This window comes from Antedon bifida, chromosome 7 (assembly GCF_963402885.1).
Source record: "Antedon bifida chromosome 7, ecAntBifi1.1, whole genome shotgun sequence".
Classification (NCBI taxonomy): Eukaryota; Metazoa; Echinodermata; class Crinoidea; order Comatulida; family Antedonidae; genus Antedon; species Antedon bifida.
In genome coordinates this window covers 18,166,023-18,186,708 of record NC_136232.1, presented here as the reverse complement: position 1 = coordinate 18,186,708, position 20,686 = coordinate 18,166,023, and positions in this window count along the sequence as shown.

Genomic DNA, 20,686 nt, shown 5'->3' with positions numbered 1-20,686 from the left:
TACTGTATCTACGGCTGACAATTTTTAAATTTTGTAAACTCTTTATAGGTCCAAGCTGCTGGACCCAAAAAACGTCTGGAAAAAGAGAGTCTATGAGGGCTCACGGTTGAAAAATTTTGGATTTTTGCCCTTTGGTTGGTTGACGTGAATCAACCTGCTGCCATGAAGTCATGTTGTCTCCGAGGACTGCATGTCCAACACACATCGGGGAAAATAATGTATTGAAATTCTTTGAATGAGGTTAAATAAACATGTAATATCATAGTTTTACCAAATATATTACTAAAAACCTTAATTTTACATACAATTGCCTACTGAGGGCTCAATTTATTTACATAGTTTGTGGCTAAAACGATTATTTTCGGCGATGTTTTGGACCGGCCTATATTTCAAAAACTATAAGTCAGATTTTCATAATTCTTTCTTTATTTTAATATTGATACAAAATATTAAAGTTAATGCTACTACCCTGGAATATGTACATATACTGTAGTTTAGTTTATGATTATATTTTTGTTCTGTACAGTAGGCCAGACTATATTTACATAAAATGTTTACTACTAATTGTTAACACAAATAATTGCTATAATAATTAACCATTATATCTGAAGAAAGAACAATGATTAAAATTGTTAGTTAAAAAGTCGAGCATCGTTTTTGTAAGAAATATTTCTTGTTTATTAAGGTACGATTTACAGAATTTATAGAAATGATTATAGAATCGTCTTATTTTTCACATTTAAACAAAATTTAAAAGGCCCATAAATTATTTATTTTTACATAAAATGTAGTGTGTGCCTTAAATTAATTTTGCGCATTTTGAAATTGTTAAATGCGCTTAATTGTTTGCATAGCATGCTATTTTTATCATGTCAAAAATTGCTCCATATGAAATACACCTTTGTAAAGTTTCATTAAAAAATGAATTTATGATCAGAATTCATGATCAACCATAACATTTTATAAAATCGCGCGTAACTTACGCTGTGCGACTCTAACATCAAAGTTTCTTGCACATCCACAGTTTAAGGTCAATCTTCTAACAAAGTTAGACAATCTTTTGTTGACAAGCATTAGAGATAAACAGCAAACAAAATTCGTGGAAAGAAAGAAGAATAGAAAAGATAGAAAAAAAAAAGATCGTGACAAAAACAAGGGATTATAATTTCAATAATATAAATTAAATATTTACCTAACCAGGCATAATCATATGCACGATCTTTCCAATCCAAATTATCAACACCCCTTCTATGTTTATGCCTTGCTGATGCATTGTTGTCTTCAGATCCTTTGTCATCTTCAGATCCTTCATCATCTTCAGATCCTTCGTCGTCTTCAGATTCTTCGTTCTCACTAACAGGCTCAAAATCTTGCTCTAAAATATCACGATTAAAATACTCCTCTTCGCTGTCGCTGTCATCGATAAAAGACAAGTCAGCCACCTTTTTAGATTTATTATAGCTGGCCATTGCAAAGAAGTTTTAACCAAAATTTTAAACAAATGTAATAAAAATATTCAAATGTAACCAAAATTGATTGACTTGGATTTTCAAACAAATTGTAATACTCTTTATAAAAAAAGCTATCAAATTCTCAGAAAATCCGAAGAAGTCAATAAAATGAATTAATTTCAAGGTACTGTATGCTTGGCAGAAAAAATCGCCCAAGGCTTTTGAATATAAAATCAGTTTTGCAGTTTACAGTTAATGTAAGAATTGCGATGTGTTTCTTCAGTGATAGATCATTGAAGAGTGCTGAATTGTTCAGTGATTTCAATTACCTGCCCATTGTGGGCTGTACCATTGCTAAAGTGTGGGGCAATGTTAGGTGTTGGCTTGTTTTTTTAATCAATCTTTACAATAGAATGACTGTACTTGTTACTTCCTATTTAAATATGCCTTTGAATTCTTTGGAATTTTAATTCAGTAGGGTGTTGCAGTAGAGTTAACATCTTTCTTATTTTTGATCAAATTAAACAATAGTACAGATTTACAAAAATTGAATTTCCACTGCTCTTTGCATTTATATAATTTTAAATTCAAATGATTAATCAAATTAAAATAACACCCTACTGAATTAAATTCAGGTATATGATAGGAAGTAATTTAGTAATTTTATTGTATGTACAGAGATTGATTTAAAAAACACCCCCAACTATACCAATGGTACAATCCATAATGGGTGGGTAATTGTCCTGGTGGTTATTGTCTGGGTGATTGTCCTACACTCTTCTATTATAACTTGTTTACTAGGGTGCAAGGTTCAAGAATATTTGAGATAAGATCATTAATCAACAGTAACAGTTGTAGTACAAGTTTTTTTAGGTTCAAGGTAATGGAAATAACAGTTTGTTCTAGCTGTATTCCCTACCTCCTTTCTCAGATATAGCATGTGTGATCCTACTGTAGCACTAGCAGCAAAATATATTATTCTTCTAATGTTAACATTTCATCATCTTTCAGAAAACACTATACTGTTACTGTATTTAAAAAACTGACCAATTCCAGAATTAGCAACCATTGATGACCATCAATACAATACTAGTTACAACTGGACACAGTTAATAGGTGTTTTACATTGAATTTTGTATATGTAAATTATAATGAATGTACAGAAATACTAATGTTTTCCAAGTATGCAAACTGTAAATGAGTTAGAAAGCCCATGAAAAATAATATATCTCTAATTTTTATACAATGTAGGGGATAAATTTCACAAAATTCATATCAGGTGTACCACAAAGTCAAATCCAAGGGCAAAGTGAATTGAATAGCTTACACATGTGATATTTATATCACTTGAAACCCTCTTAGTACTGAATTCCCAATAGAGAGCCATTTCTTTACAGAACAGCATTTTTGTATTACCCCAGGGAGTTGAAATTGTTCAAGTAATTTTATCATAAAGGTATGAAAATATGTTTCTAAACACAAATATTCCTTATTAAATTTCCTGTAAAATGATGTATTATTTATATTTTTCTGATTTATTTTATATCTATAAACAAAAGAAATCTAATTTCCAAATAAAATTTTGTCAATTCAGTATTTGTGAAAATCTAAAATTTGAAAATTCCAACTTATGTTTGATTTCCCTTGTGTGATAATAACTCATACTATAGAGGTTATTATCCAGTAACCTTTAGTTACTCCTCTTACAGTTACACATATCATATGGTACCATGTGGCCTAGAAAAAAAGCCCCAGACAAAGGTAACAGTAATTTTGTCTCAATTTTTGAAAAAGGCTAACTTATCAAACTACTTGGAATATTGTTGGCCAATCAGAAGTCAGGGTGAGTTTTTTAAATGGGTGTCTAGAAAACTAAGATCTAGAAAACTAAGACCTAAGATATCTTAGTTTTCTAGATCTAGAAAACTAAGATTTTTTTTTAATGGTGGGTTGTACCATTATATCCAGGGTAATGTATTTTAGTGACTTTTTTAATGTCAAGATTTATGGTGTTAAAGGCCATTTGTAAGTCTAAACAAATAGCTGCAGCAACATTATATTACCTTAATTTATATTTTTTACTTTGTATTTTATTTTCTTGTAGTCATCTTTTTTATTTTATTTTATTTTATTCAATCGAAACTAACAGCGATAATTACCGCCAATTACAGGTTTGATACAAACAAAGCCAGGACTGTTTAAAGCACCTTGATTGGTCCTAACATTGATCAAGGGCTTCTCTTGTCCAGTGCCTACCTTCAGAGGAAAGGCAGATACTAAATGCAGGGGCTGCCATAAGGGTGATCAGCAATGCTGATTTCAAATGTCTAACGGGACCCCAGTTCCATATAAGCACCCGATATTCCCAGATGGTCTCCCATCCAAGCTCTAACCAGGCCCAATGTTGCTTAAAGACACCTTCCCTACAATTTGTGACGTTTTGTAAAAATAATACATATATATTACTTTAAAAACATTAAACCAGGTCATTCCTTGTCTTAAATGTACGTTTTATGGTAAATTATGATAAAACGTGAGGAACAATGCAGTACCTAAGTAGCTCGCGGCGAGTGACCTCTCGTGGACGGTCTTTAGGCCTAGCCTAGCTAGGCTTCGTTTTGTAGGCCTAGCTGGTAAACATCGGTAACATACGAACATCGTACGCTAGCTATATACCAAGCCTGACGTTGTATAGTTGCTGCAATAATTTTCTTTCTATTTTTGGCTGACTCTGTTGATACAAATTGGGGAAAACCCGGTATTTTCGCTGAAAAGTTAGGAGTCTCCCATTTGTTTTGGCCTCATGATCGATCAAAAAGAGGGTGAATTACAGAAGAAAAACAAAAATATTAATCCGCGCGCAATGCATTTTGGGATTTATAGCGGGCCGCTATAATTATTACACTCAATTTATTTTTCACATTTTTAACCATTTAAAGACGAAAAAAGTTATCGCAATAGGACCATATAGTATTATTTTTACATTAAATATAGTTTGTGATCTTAAATTAGATCTAAAAAACGTAGGGAAGGTGTCTTTAACTTCGGTGATCTGACTAGAACCGGTGTTTCAACGTGGTAAAGCCTTATTATAAATTACCTTATGTGAGAGACTCTTTATATATAGTTTGTATTCCATTTATAGTTCTATGATAAACTCCTAAAAAAGTGAGTAAGACATTATGGTTTTATTTATTTATATTTATCTCTTCAGGAATAAAACATTTACACAGGGTGAAATATAAAATTACATATTAGGTACCAGGAGTCTTAAGGTGGAAAAGTAATTGACCAATTAAAATCAAGATAGGAATTAAAAGTCTTCTTTCAACAAAAGAAGATTCAGTTATATCTAAATTGTTATTCATAGTTCTAGTGTGTAATGGAGTACCACAGCTCCAATCTAATTAAATATTCAAGGACTTATACCCATACCTCATAAACATTGGGCAGAGGTATGTAAACAAGGTCACTGGCTATCATATATCAAATTATAAATCTTGAGAGAAGAAAGAGAGGAGTACACTTGTATATATCAAGAGAGGAGTACACTTGTATTACAACATATTTAGTCTTTTCTTCCAATATAAAGATTATCAAATTCAGTTTAGTGATTTGACTGATAGTAAGTATAACTTTTATTTACTATTAATTTATTTACTAGAGGGTTAGCTCGCTTCGCTCGCTCACCCTCTAGGAAGTGTAGACGATGGTTCTCGGAATGATAATTAATAATGGCGCTACTGCAGTTTCGCACCACACTGTTATATCTTCGATTTCTCACCTACATTTTTTCTCACACCCACATCATACAATTTTGGGACATTATGTAACAAGTTCCCATGATTTAGCCACCGTTAAATTACATTTATCACAATAAAAAAATGCCTTTCAAAATAGCTCCTTTTCCGCACTAAGGCGCAGGATTGGTCATAGCAATAAATAGCAAACAAATAGCTGTGTAAATGCTATACTTGATACAGCAAACATAGCAATAGAATAGCAAATAAATAGCTGTATAATTGCTATACCTGATACAGCAATAATAGCAAATAATAGCAAACAAATAGCTGTGTAATTGCTATACCTAATACAGCAATAATAGCAAATAATAGCAAACAAATAGCTGTGTAATTGCTATACCTGATACAGCAATAATAGCAAATAATAGCAAACAAATAGCTGTGTAATTGCTATACCTGATAACAGCAATAATAGCAAATAATAGCAAACAATATAGCTGTATAATTGCTATACCTGATACAGCAATAATAGCAAACAATAGCAAACAAATAGCTGTGTAATTGCTATACCTGATACAGCAATAATAGCAAATAATAGCAAACAAATAGCTGTATAATTGCTATACCTGATACAGCAATAATAGCAAGTAATAGCAAACAAATAGCTGTGGAATTGCTATACCTGATACAGCAATAATAGCAAATAATAGCAAACAAATAGCTGTGTAATTGCTATACCTGATACAGCAATAATAGCAAATAATAGCAAACAAATAGCTGTGTAATTGCTATACCTGATACAGCAATAATAGCAAATAATAGCAAACAAATAGCTGTATAATTGCTATACCTGATACAGCAATAATAGCAAATAATAGCAAGTTGAAATAGCTTGCAGTTGCTATAATTGATATAGCCAGGCTGAAAATAGCCTTGGGATAGCTTTTGTATTATAAACAGCAAACAAATACCTGTGCAATTGCTTCACACCACCTATACAAAACCACTCTACAAAACAGGCTGCAAATAGCCTTGGGATAGCTGTTATATCACTATCCTACTGTGACACATTGGTCACTTGCCTGAAACCTCAGCTATAGCTGCTATAGTTGCTATATTTTAACTACACCATACCATGTCAGAATGTAGTCATAGTTAAAGCCAAACAATAAAAAAATTACACAATGCTACACTTAAACTGTGTATACTTAAAGGCCAGGTGCGGGCAAGAAATTTCTATTGATCATACATTCCAATAATCATCGATCTATAGTTTCCCCTATGTTTCATAATTTTTGGGATTTTCTTTGTGTTACACGAGCTTGTTGAAAATAACCAGTTAGGGTGGTCAGATCTTGGCGGTTTACATCTGGAGTGATGTTTTTTTTATGGGTATACACGTCAGGCATTTCACATGATGGTGGTTAGATCTTGGCGGTTTACATCTGGAGTGATGTTTTTTTTATGGGTATACACGTCAGGCATTTCACATGATGGTGGTTAGATCTTGGCGGTTTATGTCACGATTAATGGTTTTCTTGGTCAGATCTTGGCGGTTTACATCTTGAGTGATGTTTTTTTTTATGGGTATACACGTCAGGCGTTTCACATGAGGGTGGTTCAATCTTGGCGGTTTACACTGGAGTGATGTTTTTTTTTTATGGGTATACACGTCAGGCGTTTCACATGAGGGTGGTTAATAGATCTTGGCAGTTTACATCTGGAGTGATGTTTTTTTTAAGGTTATACACGTCAGGCGTTTCACATGAAGGTGGTTAGATCTTAAAGGTTTACATCTGGAGTGATGTTTTTTTTTAAGGTTATACACGTCAGGCGTTTCACATGAGGGTGGTTAGATCTTGGCGGTTTACATCTGGAGTGATGTTTTTTTTAAGGTTATACACGTCAGGCGTTTTACATGAGGGTGGTTAGATCTTGGCGGTTTATGTCAGGATTGATGGGGTTTTTTTAAGGTTATACATGTCAGGCGTTTTACATGAGGGTGGTTAGATCTTGGCGGTTTACACTGGAGTGATGTTTTTTTTTAAGGTTATACACGTCAGGCGTTTTACATCTTGGCAGTTTACATCTGGAGTGATGTTTTTTTTTTTAGGTTATACACGTCAGGCGTTTTACATGAGCGTGGTCAGATCTTGGCGGTTTACATCTTGAGTGATGTTTTTTTTTATGGGTATACACGTCAGGCGTTTCACATGAGGGTGGTTCAATCTTGGCGGTTTACATCTGGAGTGATGTTTTTTTTAAGGTTATACATGTCAGGCATTTTACATCTTGGAAGTTTACATCTGGAGTGATGTTTTTTTTTAGGTTATACACGTCAGGCGTTTTACATGAGCGTGGTCAGATCTTGGCGGTTTACATCTTGAGTGATGGTTTTTTTTATGGGTATACATGTCAGGCGTTTCACATGAGGGTGATTCAATCTTGGCGGTTTACATCTGGAGTGATGTTTTTTTTTAAGGTTATACACGTCAGGCGTCAGACCATCAGAAAATTACCAGAAATCAATGTATGTTTTATTTTCTGTTTTTATTTTTAAACTGCAGAGTGTGGTTTTATAAAGAACCTGCTGTACATATCAAAACGACGACGATATGAGTCCATACATATAACATTTTATTTTTTAAAAAACAATTCACAGTTTTAAAAATCATAAACCATATTTCAATTTCAATATGTAAAACACAAATCTAAAATCGTCATCATCATAGCAAATATTGTTAAATATCGCTAAAAAATGATTTGTTTTTGTTTTAGTGAATGTATTGATAAGTGACCGAGATATTAATATGAATAATAATAATGAAATATTAATTTAACCTCTATTACGCCAGCTGAAAACATTTCTTGCCAAAACTAAATACATGTGTAATCGGATTTTATAGCACTGCCCTCTATAGTTTCTACATTTTTGGGGAAAATGAAGAATACATTTTGTCAATTAATTGTTAAATATAAGATGGCGAACATTTCGCTGTGTGTTGACAGCGAGTTCACTATCGTTTAAAATGTTTTGAAAGGTATTGTTATTTTAAAAAAATTACTTGGTAAGTGGTCGAATCGTATAAACATGTTACATAATATTATGTTGTGAGTGTAAAAAAGGAAAGTTTAGGTGAGAAATTGAAGATGTAACGGTGTGGTGCGAAACTTAGCGCCATTAATAACTCGGGTAAAAAGGTTTTAGAAGGACGTTCTCCTTGTACGTTTTCTGTCGGTTACCATTATTGAAAATGCTTGACATTTGTGGCGCTTATGTAGATATGTTTGTTCGATGGTCCCCTCATGTTAATGATACGTTGCTAATAAGTGAATATGGTGTCCCGCAATGCTATGATTCAAACGATAACCAAGTATTATTTGAGAGCGGCGCTTAGCCGGGGAAAAAGCAATTTGGTGTGGCGCTTATTATTGGAAATGGCGCTAATGGTCATTTGTTACGACGTAATTTGATTTATTATTTTTATTTGATGGTGGCAATGAATGCTGCATGCCCCGTCAACAATGAATCAATGTTTATAAATATCAATGCAATACTAACATTTAAGACTTGCATCCTAATTAGCTTGGTGGTTGTTCTTTGATGGAATCCTCTTGAGCCTGTGTTAAAACAGTTACCATAAGAGCAATAATCAAACTTTTGACATTGTCGTATGCCTTCGCTGAGGCCTGGCGAAATTGTTGCTGTAAAGCCGGTGCTTCGTGAGACATTTTGTGGTCGCGCAACTTCTTGTGCTTCACAAAGTCATCTCTCTTTGGGTTGACGGCAGATTTTCCAAGGGTGAATATATTCCTTTTTTTAGCATTGGTGCATAAGAACAATTAGGCCGAGTAATAAAATATACATGTTTCTCGTCCGGAATTTTTCACTCACGGCCAACGCAAAAAAAGGCAGGCCAGTAGTGGCCGTGGGTGCTGTTCATTTTCGAGAGCATTGAGGCCAACTGGGAGGGCACTGACGGCACTGGCCGCGGTAAAATCCGAGGCCTGTGTAACGTTACCGACAAAAGAGTAAATCCCACCGATCCATAGAGAGTCGATTCAGTGTGATATTGAAAATATCATTGATATTTATTTTTTAATACACATAACATTTTTACAAGAAAAACAATACAATCAATCACTGTTTTATTTACAATATACAAGTTACCGCATTTTAGACGATTCAGACAACAGCCAATACTAGTAGGCTATGGGGCATGAGCCAAAAAGAGGCCTAGAAAACGAATTTCGTGATCTCCTAACGGGGGGGAGGAAGATTTTCACACAGTTTATAGTTAATAATTAGGTTAACACAAATTCAGCCGATCCCGCTTCCAAAAGTTACGCAATAAGTGTAATTTTAGGTGTAAAAAAATCGAATTTCTCAACATAAAGAAATACATAGAAATAGCGCCCTCTATTTGATATATTTTCTGTTGGTACTGGATAAAATACATAATTGGAATAACTTATATCTTTCTTTCACATTTAACATGCAATATTTTTATCATAATTTTGAGATTAATATTGTAATATTATAGTCCTTGTAAGAAATGTATCTGTTAGTAAACCTTAATTAATATTTATTTAAGCACACTGAAAGGAAGATGCATTTTTTAATCTTTATAATTCATGACTATGGTGTCACAAAATACAGTATTTATTAATATTATCTCTCCTATTGCAACTTTTTGTTTTCATTGGATTCATAACATAGAATTATAATCAATTAGTAACAAATAAATGAAATTATTAAAGCAAAGTTTCTTATAATACTCCTGTGTTTTAATTTTGCTTATCATCTCATGGGTTCTTTACTTTATATTTTCTCATGGTTCATCCGTTATGTTTATAAAATAGTTAAGTTACAAAATAGTTAAGTTACAAAATACTTTAATCTAAATTTACATATTATAGGCCTATTACATAACAACCATGTACACCAAGTAAAATGAACATTTGTAAACCATAAATTACACTTAAACTATATTAAAAAGTTCTTCCTTCTCAAATTCATCTCCCTCTTCCTCATCATCGCTATCCTCTCTATCAATTTAAAAAACATCTGAAAATTGTTATAGTTTTTGCATGAGCATAATTCTGTACAAGAGAATCCTAAGGATACACAGCATTTTTCATTTACAACCCCTTCATTGCATTTTGAGCAGGATGACAATTTTTAAGAATGCTGTGTAGAGCAGGTTGTTTCTCCATCCAGTCAATTACGAGTTTATTATCGGCCATTTTTTTTTTATTTCAACAATATTTTATGAGGGTGGTCCATCCAGCATCAGCTGATCATTAGGGACCCTCAAACAATACAAACAGTAAATACAAAAACTATAAAAACACAAAATTAACAAAGATATAAAAAATAAATATATATAAATATAAATATAATTTGTGGTAAAATTAACGCAGATCATGAAAGCGAAAGTGCTCGATACAAAATGTAGAGTTAAATAGAAATAAATAAATTATCATTTATTCCTATAAATATAAATATACAGTAGGCCTACAATGAAAGAAGGATAAAAAGAAATAAAATCAGAGAGAGAGAAACAGGTGTTTTTTCAAAAGAGATTTAAAGAAGAAGAAATTGTAAGAGTTACGAATGCTTAAAGGTAGAGAATTAAAGAAAGAAGGAGCATTGAAACTAAAAGAAAGTTTAAAGATTTCAAGGTAAGGACGAGGGATAAGAAGATCTCCTTTAGTAATTTGCCTAGTGTTCATACGGCCGTTAGAAGTGACTTTAGTTAAAAGCTGACAGATAGTAAGTGGAGCAGAGTGATGTAGAGCCATCTTCCACCCATTTCCAACAGGAGATGGAGCATTTTGTTGTTGAATAAAACTAGCTTTGTGAATTAAAGCTTGATAATTGGCACGCTGAATATGTTTATATAAAGCATCTTTGTTGGGTGGAATCATATTTTCAGCTCTTTTGCCCAATGAACAGAATGCATAAATTAGAGTTTTCCATTACGAGTTTCATTGCCTTTACTTTACCATTCCCAAAATAAGCGCTGACTGAATCGCATCCTGTGAAGCAATGTAGTCCAATTAATGCATTTGAAACATTATTTCCAATATGTTCCTGAATAGCCTGCAGATGAATTGTTCAGAGATTAGCATCTTTTCCAGTATTGAAATATAGGTGAGAGCCATGCAGACTTTTGCAAAATGCCAATCCAATAATGAAAACATCAGTGTCAGGGCTGATTATAACAATATCTTTACCACCATGGTCTGCAGCATGCAGAAACATTCTGGTGTCTGCCTCTTCTTGATTAGAACTTTTCCATTTGATTCTGAAATAGAATGGCATAATGTACCATGAGTTATTATTTATTCCCTTGAGGTGATCTGATTCACACATGCTCCATATCTGAAAGAAGAACTTGATTAGCTGTTCCTTGTTGTAGCTATCCACTGTTTTGGAATTTGCTTTTCGGCTTTTGATATTTTAATGACTTCGTTCAGCATTTTTTATGCTGTTTGTGTAATTGCTACATGTGATCGCAGAATTCTCCTTCATTTAGTAACAGGTTCTGCTGTTGACTCTTCTGTTTACTCTAATCCTTGAAATTCAGTTCAGTATCATCTATACACTATTTAATATTGCAGTACAAGAATTAAAATAATATGTCTCAAATAACAACATAAAGCATCAGGTTGGTCCATTCTGTCCTTGCCTGAGGCTACTTGCCAAGGTTTGCATGCATTACCACATTGAATAAAATGCAAATGTTTTTTCCCAAGATGGAGGTACCTACCATCAAACTAGATCCAATACACAATAATACTGGGGCCAGGCCTAAGCTAATTCATATTGTAATTATGGGTTCATTTTATGTTGGCCCAGCCCAGATATTTAAAAAAAATTATATACCAGGCCTAGCCTACGTAGCCTAGGCCTAGGCTTAATATATATTTAAAAAATAAACTTTGTAGACTACCCACCGCCAACCTACCTAGGCCTACCTGCCAGGCTTTTTTTAGTATTTTGGCGAGCAAGGCAGCTATGAACGGTATATGAACTAGGGGCCTAGGCCTATCACTAAAACAAATAGGCCTAGTAACAAATTAAGGAAAAAAATGTACCTTCTTCATTGTTGGATGAATTAACATCCTCTATTTCATATTTTCTTGCTCGCCTTTGTTTGCTACGATCAGTAAAATATTGATAGCATCTTTTTATGACATCCAGCGTCGCCAGGAATTGGTAACTATTGGTAAGCTCTCAATATCATCACAACAAGGATTTGCGGCTACAAAACTCCTTTTGATTGCCGCTTAGATTGCACCAATTTTTTGTACACATTAAAAAAGTTTTCCATTTGGTTTCTGTGAATGTTAATATTGTCCCAGAATTAGATGTATTGTGACAATAACAACGTTTTTGATCATCAGAAGATGACATCTTCCTGCTCAGCTCCAGAAGAACAACACATGTTTGTTTACGATCGTCTAGTAGCCGTATCCCGCTGTGTAAGGGAATCTGATTGGACAGTTACTGTTTCACAGCTCCATGAGTTAAAAGACAAATTTTTTGATTGGTCAATTGTGCGACCTGTACTGACCTACAAAAATCTTCTATATCGCAATAAAATACATATAAAAACAAACATATTTCGTTGACGCGTAAAATTTACAAGCGGGATCGGCCAGTTTAAGGTTATCTATATTTTTGTTATAATTGTCATAGCAATTTTATTCTCCCCCCCCCCGATAGGAGATCACGAAATGAAACGATAGAAGGCCATGCCCCATAGCCTATAGAGATCGAAAGAGAGACATGGCAGTAACAAAACACGTGTTTACATCCCTCGACGGCGGCCGGTGAAAGCGCGTCTCAGTTGTCATAACACGCAGTCTTTTGTTTCTTGGCTTGTGGTCATGTCACGTGTCTCGTATGCATTAGGCTCTTTATGCATGCCGCGCCTCAGCTCTAGAAAGTACCTGCCTGTTATTAATCTATTTTTAGATTGGTTGTGGTTGATATTTTTAAGCGTCATGGATAAGGTTTTAAGCGTCACGGCCGACCGTAAAGCGCCACGGTAGAAAACCCAAGCGTCACGGTACCGTGACGCTTCAAAGGCCTGGGGAGAACACTGCAACCAATACCTTTTTACCCCTTTCAACTGCAGCAACCGGAAAACCTGGTTCGCCGACCTTAATGGTATGCTTGTCATCTTCGCATATTAGTGAGGTATACTGTCGAAATTTCACACATAATTCTTTTTGGTACCTAAATATCGCAGATGCATAATGGAGATCAATGTGCGTTTTCCTAAATTGTCTTGCTGCAACCATCATTTTCACCTTCAATCTGCCAGTATGTTTATGAGCAGCTGCATCATCATCAACTTGATCGTGACGCCTATCATCAACGGCGGTTTCTACTCTGCCTTGGATAAATGTTTGACACTTCTGTAAAAAATTGGTGTATTCTTCTGGTCTTCCAGAGTTTCTAAGCCTCAAATCTCAAATGATTTCAGGATCTTCCTCATCTAGTAACCTTTTTACTCTTGCATCCACTTCTGATTCTGATAGATAGTTAGCTGCTGATTTATCAGCAGTCAGGCGTCTGTAGGCTTCTCGAAGAATTCCACTCTTTACACCTGTACATCGACCAAAAAGGTTGAGAAACTCCTTTCTCATTGATCGACTGTGAAAAATGAGTATTTGGCTTTTTATCTGCTCTTTGGTGTTATCATTATTCTGTTGACGTTTTGTCTCGGTTTCTTCACAGTTAATTTTCCATATGAAATGGAGGTGAGAGTGAGGTCCGGTGTAGGAATATCTCATGGTTTTGCATGTAAATACAAGCTCATTTAAATATTCAAAATGCCTTCTCCTATCTGTTTGTGAAAATTCATTTACAAAGATTGCTTTATAATACTCTGCACTTAAGGCATTGTGGAGATCTTTATATCTTGCTCTTTTGATCGTAGTGATGATTGACAAGGCAGGATACACTGTCCAGTTACCCACATCTGTGTGACCTAATTTCTTTTATGTGCAGATTGGCTTGTCGTGACATGATCTTCCAAATATCCTGCATATTTTCGTAGGTTTTCAGCAAGACAATACCAGAATGCACTTCTTTCCATTCGCTAAATTTAAAATATGAGCCCTTGTGAGATTTCAACAAGCTTTTGGCAATCTAAATTCCTGTTAGCCCGCTTTCTGTGTTTAGCATTTTCAGGCTGGCTGTAATGCTGCTGAGATGAGACCTTGAATCGCAACTAACGTTTCTTCTGGTACTAAATCCGAAGCCAATTCATCTACAAAAAAGTCAATGTAATTTAACTTTCAACTTTTACTTTCAACTTTTATTGCCAAAAAAATAAATATATATAAACAAATTACAGCATGGCAATAGGAGGTTAAAAATTGCCGAGATATGCCACAGCATCTCCTACTTTTTCATTTGGTCTTGCTAAAACATCCAGCCTGTCCTTCTCCTTTCCTACAAATATCTGCGGGCTGCTGGCTACTACTGCTACGGGCTACTATCAGCTAAAATAAGAAGGTAGTTGGCCTAGGCCTAACCGCCGCGGAAAGAATGACATCGTTTGTTTTAGAAAAATGATCTTAATTTCATGAATGTTGGAGGAAATGTATAGTATAATTCATCATTACGTTCGCCCACGATGTATGTTTGAAAATATTGATTTTTATTTTTAAAAATTATTTTGAAAATTAATTTTTTTATAGAAATTTTTAAAATAACAAATAACAAAAAAAAGGACGCGGCCCCCAAAAAGGAGGCGGGCGGGGACGAGAAACATGTATATTTTATTACTTGGCCTTAAATGTGTTAGACACCTCGTCATATTTTAGCCAGGTGAAGTCAGTCAGCCATCTGGATTTAATCGATCGTTGAGGAGACCGAGGAAGCGTTGTAGATACTGGTGCTGGAAGGTCTTCTTCAGCTGGTGTTGCTGATTGCTGTGAAGTTGTGCTGCTAACATCTTCGCTCATGGAATCTAGAATCAGGGGTTCCGTTTCAGAAGGGCTCTCAGTATCATCAGATGTACTCTTAGATGTTTTATTAGCTGGTTTTCCGAAAAAACGAGTCTATTTTGCTTTGTGCGTTGCACTTTTTAGGCCTACTTTTTGCAAGTGAACCGGTGTACTTAATGAGTGGGACAACATGGTTGGGCTCAAACGTTGTTCCTGGAGCTGTATTTAATTGCGTCCAAAGCAAGGATGTTTTGAATGCTGTGCTATCTCCTGTAGATGTGATAGCATTGCTCTCTTCGGGGTTGTCTTGAATAATACAGTTTATCAAGTCTCGGTATTCGAAATCAACGTCTGGGTACATGGATGTTATAGGTTATTCAATATGTTGGAAAGTGATAGAACATGAAGAATGGATCCCCATCTTTTGTTAGTAGAAGTTTGACTTGCTTCATGTGCGAAACCAGCTGCCATTCCCCTTTGGTCTGCTACCTTTAGGGAATCATCCCCCAATATGTTATGGAATAGCACAGTTGTCGATTGGCGTAACGTGCCGGCAATTCTTAGGAAATGTGGATGAGCAGTGTTACTGGTGTTTGCCTGTAAATCACGTGCACATTCACGTCTTAACAAATCTGCGAGGCTATCATCTCCTGAAGAAAAAAAAGCATATACAGTATACTGTTTATAATTTAATTTGTAACAAAAACGCTAAACCAATACGGTATACGGTAGTTGTCTGTACAGTAATGATCTTTTAGTCCAGGTCCTCGTGTATTTCCGTAGGATTTTAATGCCCAAAGTGAGATTTCACTTGATTTCACTTTATTATGGTGCTAGGATACCAAAAATGCTAGGTAACAAATTTTCACGATCCCGTAACCATGGTAACAGCCCCAATTTCAAAATGGCCTAATCGCCATATCTCCATAACCCTTTGGTCTATTGACAAGATATTGGTATCAAAATACTCGGAATATATATATTTATATTCGTTGTAATAGAACATTTTTACTAAATGCAACCGGAAATGCTATTTTTCTGTACTATGACACTTGACCTTGACTTACTGTCTATTAAAAACGGCTGGTCATATAAATTTTAAAATGGTCTCAAATTGTTCAGACCTTATATATTTATATTTATTGTAATGTAATATTTTGTTAAAAAATGTCCGGAAGCAAAGTTATTGACCTTTGACATAAAGAATAGCTTACAAGGATTTTTATTCAGTAGTCTCTGGTCATATCTCCATAACCCTTTGGTCTATTGACAAGATATTGGTATTAAAATACTCGGAATAAATATATTTATATTCGTTGTAATAGAACATTTTTACTAAATATAACCGGAAATGCTATTTTTCTGCACTATTGACCCTTGACCTTGACTCGCACTGTATCTAAAAAATGGCTGATTATAGAAATTTAAAAATAGTCTCAAATTGCTCAGACCATACATATTTATATTTATTTTAATGCAACATTTTGTTAGAAAATGACCAGAAGTAAAGTTATTGACCTTTGACCTAATAAACATGAACTTTATGTATAAGCATTTATCTATTTGAGCATGTATCGGCAATGTGGTAGGAGATTAAAAATGAGTTTATACATTATTATTTAATATTTCATTTCTAATTCACATATTTAGTTTTTATATATAATAGTATATACTTTATAGTGTAAGTAAGCACATTTATCTATGTAAACAACTTTGGACAATAGAAAATTTAAGCAGAAATTAATTGCACTGTATTAATTTTCCTCCCATCCACTTTACTAAAATGACGTAGTCAAATTGATTCTTCCTGCACTTTTCCTGAAATGTTAATTGCTATACTTTTTACATTTTTTCTGATAAGAAACTGGAGCTCCAAAATTGGATTAAAACATCTTTAATTACATCAATACCATGCATTTATTGTGTCAGCAATCACTGAATGAGTGAGAGTGGTTGATCTTCAACTTTTGTACCTTTAATGCATTTTCATATGGAGGTTTCTCATACATTGAACAGCTGCCGGCCATACATTGTTACGTAGAAGTGACCAAGAGGTTTTTGATGTTTACAGCATTTTATGATTTTATCTCCTTCAAGCTACTAAATGTTTTCAGGGAGTCCACAACCAGACTTTACTCACAAACTACAAAAAGCTTCAACTCCTATTTTTTTTATTATCTCTGTTTAAGATATATTTCTTGACTTCTTTTGAAATTATTACCAAGACAATGTTAAAAAAAGTAATTTTGATTTTGTTATGAATGTATTTTGATGAAATCTTGAAGGATTTGTGTGTTTTGTGTTGAAGAGTGAGTTCGATGGGATATCTAGTTCGATTTCCTCATCTTAAGTAATGCCAACAAGACCACCAACCCATTTTAACTGTTTTCCTTCTGTTCTAGAGCCTGATCCGGGAAAAAGAGCACTATTTAAATACAAATTTTTTTTCTTTACATTCAAATGAATTACAATCTTTTATTCACTGTTATTGGGTCATCTACATCAAGCCTAGATGGCAATGTATCAGAGATGAGCATATAAATGAAAACCAGTCATGGGCAAAAAATATCTGCAAGATACCTTCCTAATAATATAGGTTATAATTACCATCAAATCTCATTCTGACATTTCCTACTTTTAGCAAAATCAGAAATCTTCAATTAATACGTTTATGTGGCAATTGAAAACAATATTTGAAAATACGAGTTTAGAAAAGAACTGAATGCATAACATAATTATCCTAGTGAACGCCAGGCTAGTGATCTGGAGGTTGTTGGAGTCCCAAAGTACTTAAGTATTAATTATTATTCTTAGTAAAAGTGAAAATTACGTCAGAGTAGGGCCAAAAACTCTGACCAATATTTATCCATCCTTTTAATGTAAAAGCTATTCTCTATGTCAATGGTGAATAACTTTACTTCCAGTCAATTTCTTACAAAATATTGCATTACAATAAATATAAATATATAAGGTCTGAGCAATTTGAGACCATTTTTAAATTTTTATGTCCAGCAGTTTTAAGATACAGTACGAGTCAAGGTCAAGGGTCAATAGTACAGAAAAATAGCATTTCCGGTTGCATTTAGTAAAAATGTTGTATTACAACGAATATAAATATATATATTCCGAGTATTTTGATACCAATATCTTGTCAATAGACCAAAGGGTTATGGCCATTTGGTCGCCATTTTGAAATTAGGGCTGTTACCATGGTTACGGGATCGTGAAAATTTGTTACCTAGCATTTTTGGTATCCTAGCACCATAATAAAGTGAAATCAAGTGAAATCTCACTTTGAGCATTAAAATCCTACGGAACCCCTATTTTCATACATGAGGAACCTGACTATTTATCTAAATAAATAAATTCCGAAATCGTAATGTGTTGACCTTGCTCAAGCATTGTAAACCAGCTGATTTAACCTTTGTGCAAAAAAGTTTCAAATATTTCTTTAGGCCTAGTGCAAATGTTGTTGCATGATAATAATATTAAATAATTTTGGAATTTATTAGGCCCCAAACTGTATTTATAATTACATAATATTAATAAATACGCATGTTATTATATTAATAACAAGAGAGTAAATACAGTACCTTTAAGACAAATAGAAACACTGTTAAACAAGCAGTTCCCGTTTCCGATTGAACTGTAGGCTTTCGCACCAATCAGTTTATCACCAAACAGTGGTTTCTTGTGGAATGAGGCAAGTTGAAAATTCGTCAATCTCCATACTAAATAAATAAAGTAATGTGTATATAATAAACTTTTTCAATGTTCCAAATGATTATACTAGGCTTGTTTAACGCTAGATAATACCTACATTTGCGCACAACACACACAGGGCTTATTATATAATTACAGTATAGGGTCATTCCATGCCAACTCAACAAATTTTCTGAAAATCATGGCTGGGTACCCCCTCAGATTTTCTTGAAACTTTCATATAATATGCAACTATATGTCTCACGAACACACCAAAAATTTCAGTTGCCAACACCAAGTCGTTAAAAAGTTATGGCCATTTGAAAATGTGTCGTCTGTAGAAATTTTGGTCTTAATAAATTACCTTTTTGTAAAGTTGCATTTTTAATTAGCCATATTTTAAAAACTATTAAAGCTAATAAGCTGAATATTGATACACTGACATAATTTTGGTCATAGATTAAAAATATGAAAAAAAAATTGCTGTATCTCAATTATTTTCCGAGATTTTGGTCCCTAGAGACCCCAATTTATTTTGTTGCAAACAGTTTCGGCAATTTTTACCCCTTATTTAAATATGAAAATACATTTTTAAATTGATTTTTTCCTATACAATGTTAATATATGGTGCTAAATGTATCCATACAAAAAAGTTCATCATATTAAAAATTCATCCTAGGGGTACACTGCGCGTCAAAAAGTCACTCGGGACACAAAATACAAAAAATCATTACTTTTTCGTTTTGAACTTTGACCTTGTGGGCAATTATTCCCAAAGTTGAAACTCATCATATAAGTTCATCAATGTATGATTCAGCTATGTTCCAAATACCAGTTTGGTGTCTTTATTCCTTCATGTCCAAATATGACTATAAAATGAAGGCGTTTTGTGTCTATTTGTAGCAATTTCAATGTAAAACATGCTATCGTCAATTTTCGGAAGATCATAATTTCAGTATTTTATCTCCTAGTTGCTTTCAATACATTCAATTTTAGACAATTTTTGGCCCTGAATCCATTTCTGCAACATTTAAAGGAACAAAATGAATAGTTTAAAAGATATACGTGGTCAAAAATGGCTCAAGTGCATAAATAGTGTGCACATATTGCTACAATCGCGATATTTAAATGGACATAAGTTTTATACTGAAACCCCTAGAACATCACAACTTGTTATCCTAGCAAAACTTTTGATCCTGAATCCATTTCTGCAACATTCAAAGTAACAAAATGAATAGTTTAAGAGATATACATAGGCAAAAATGGCTCAAGTGCATAATTAATGTGCACATATTGCTACAATCGCGATATTTTAATGGACATACGTTTTATACTGAAACCCCTAGAACATCACAACTTGTTATCCTAGCAAAACTTTTGATCCTGAATCCATTTCTGCTTCATTCAAAGTAAATAACAAAATGAATAGTTTTAAAGACATAAGTGCTCAAAATGTGCACAAATTTGACCATTATCAAGTAATGTATGTCACATCTCTCTCTCTCCGCATGTGTATACTGAAACACCTGTACAGTAGCTGCTTCTCCAAAATGATACAATGTTTAGGTTTTAAGATAATACAGTAAACCAAAAGAATGAATCAAATGCAGGAGGTACATTATTTATTGAAGTATTCATTAGACTGATGGTATGCTTCTTGGATGTTCATGAATTTTACATAGACGTCCAGGCCATATTTTCTTCTGATCTTTCAAGTATTGTTCCTCCAATGTTCCATTCTTTATCATAAGTACTTTTATAAAAAGATGACTATATTTGAGAGGGAACACCACTACCTATATTAACATTTGATGTATA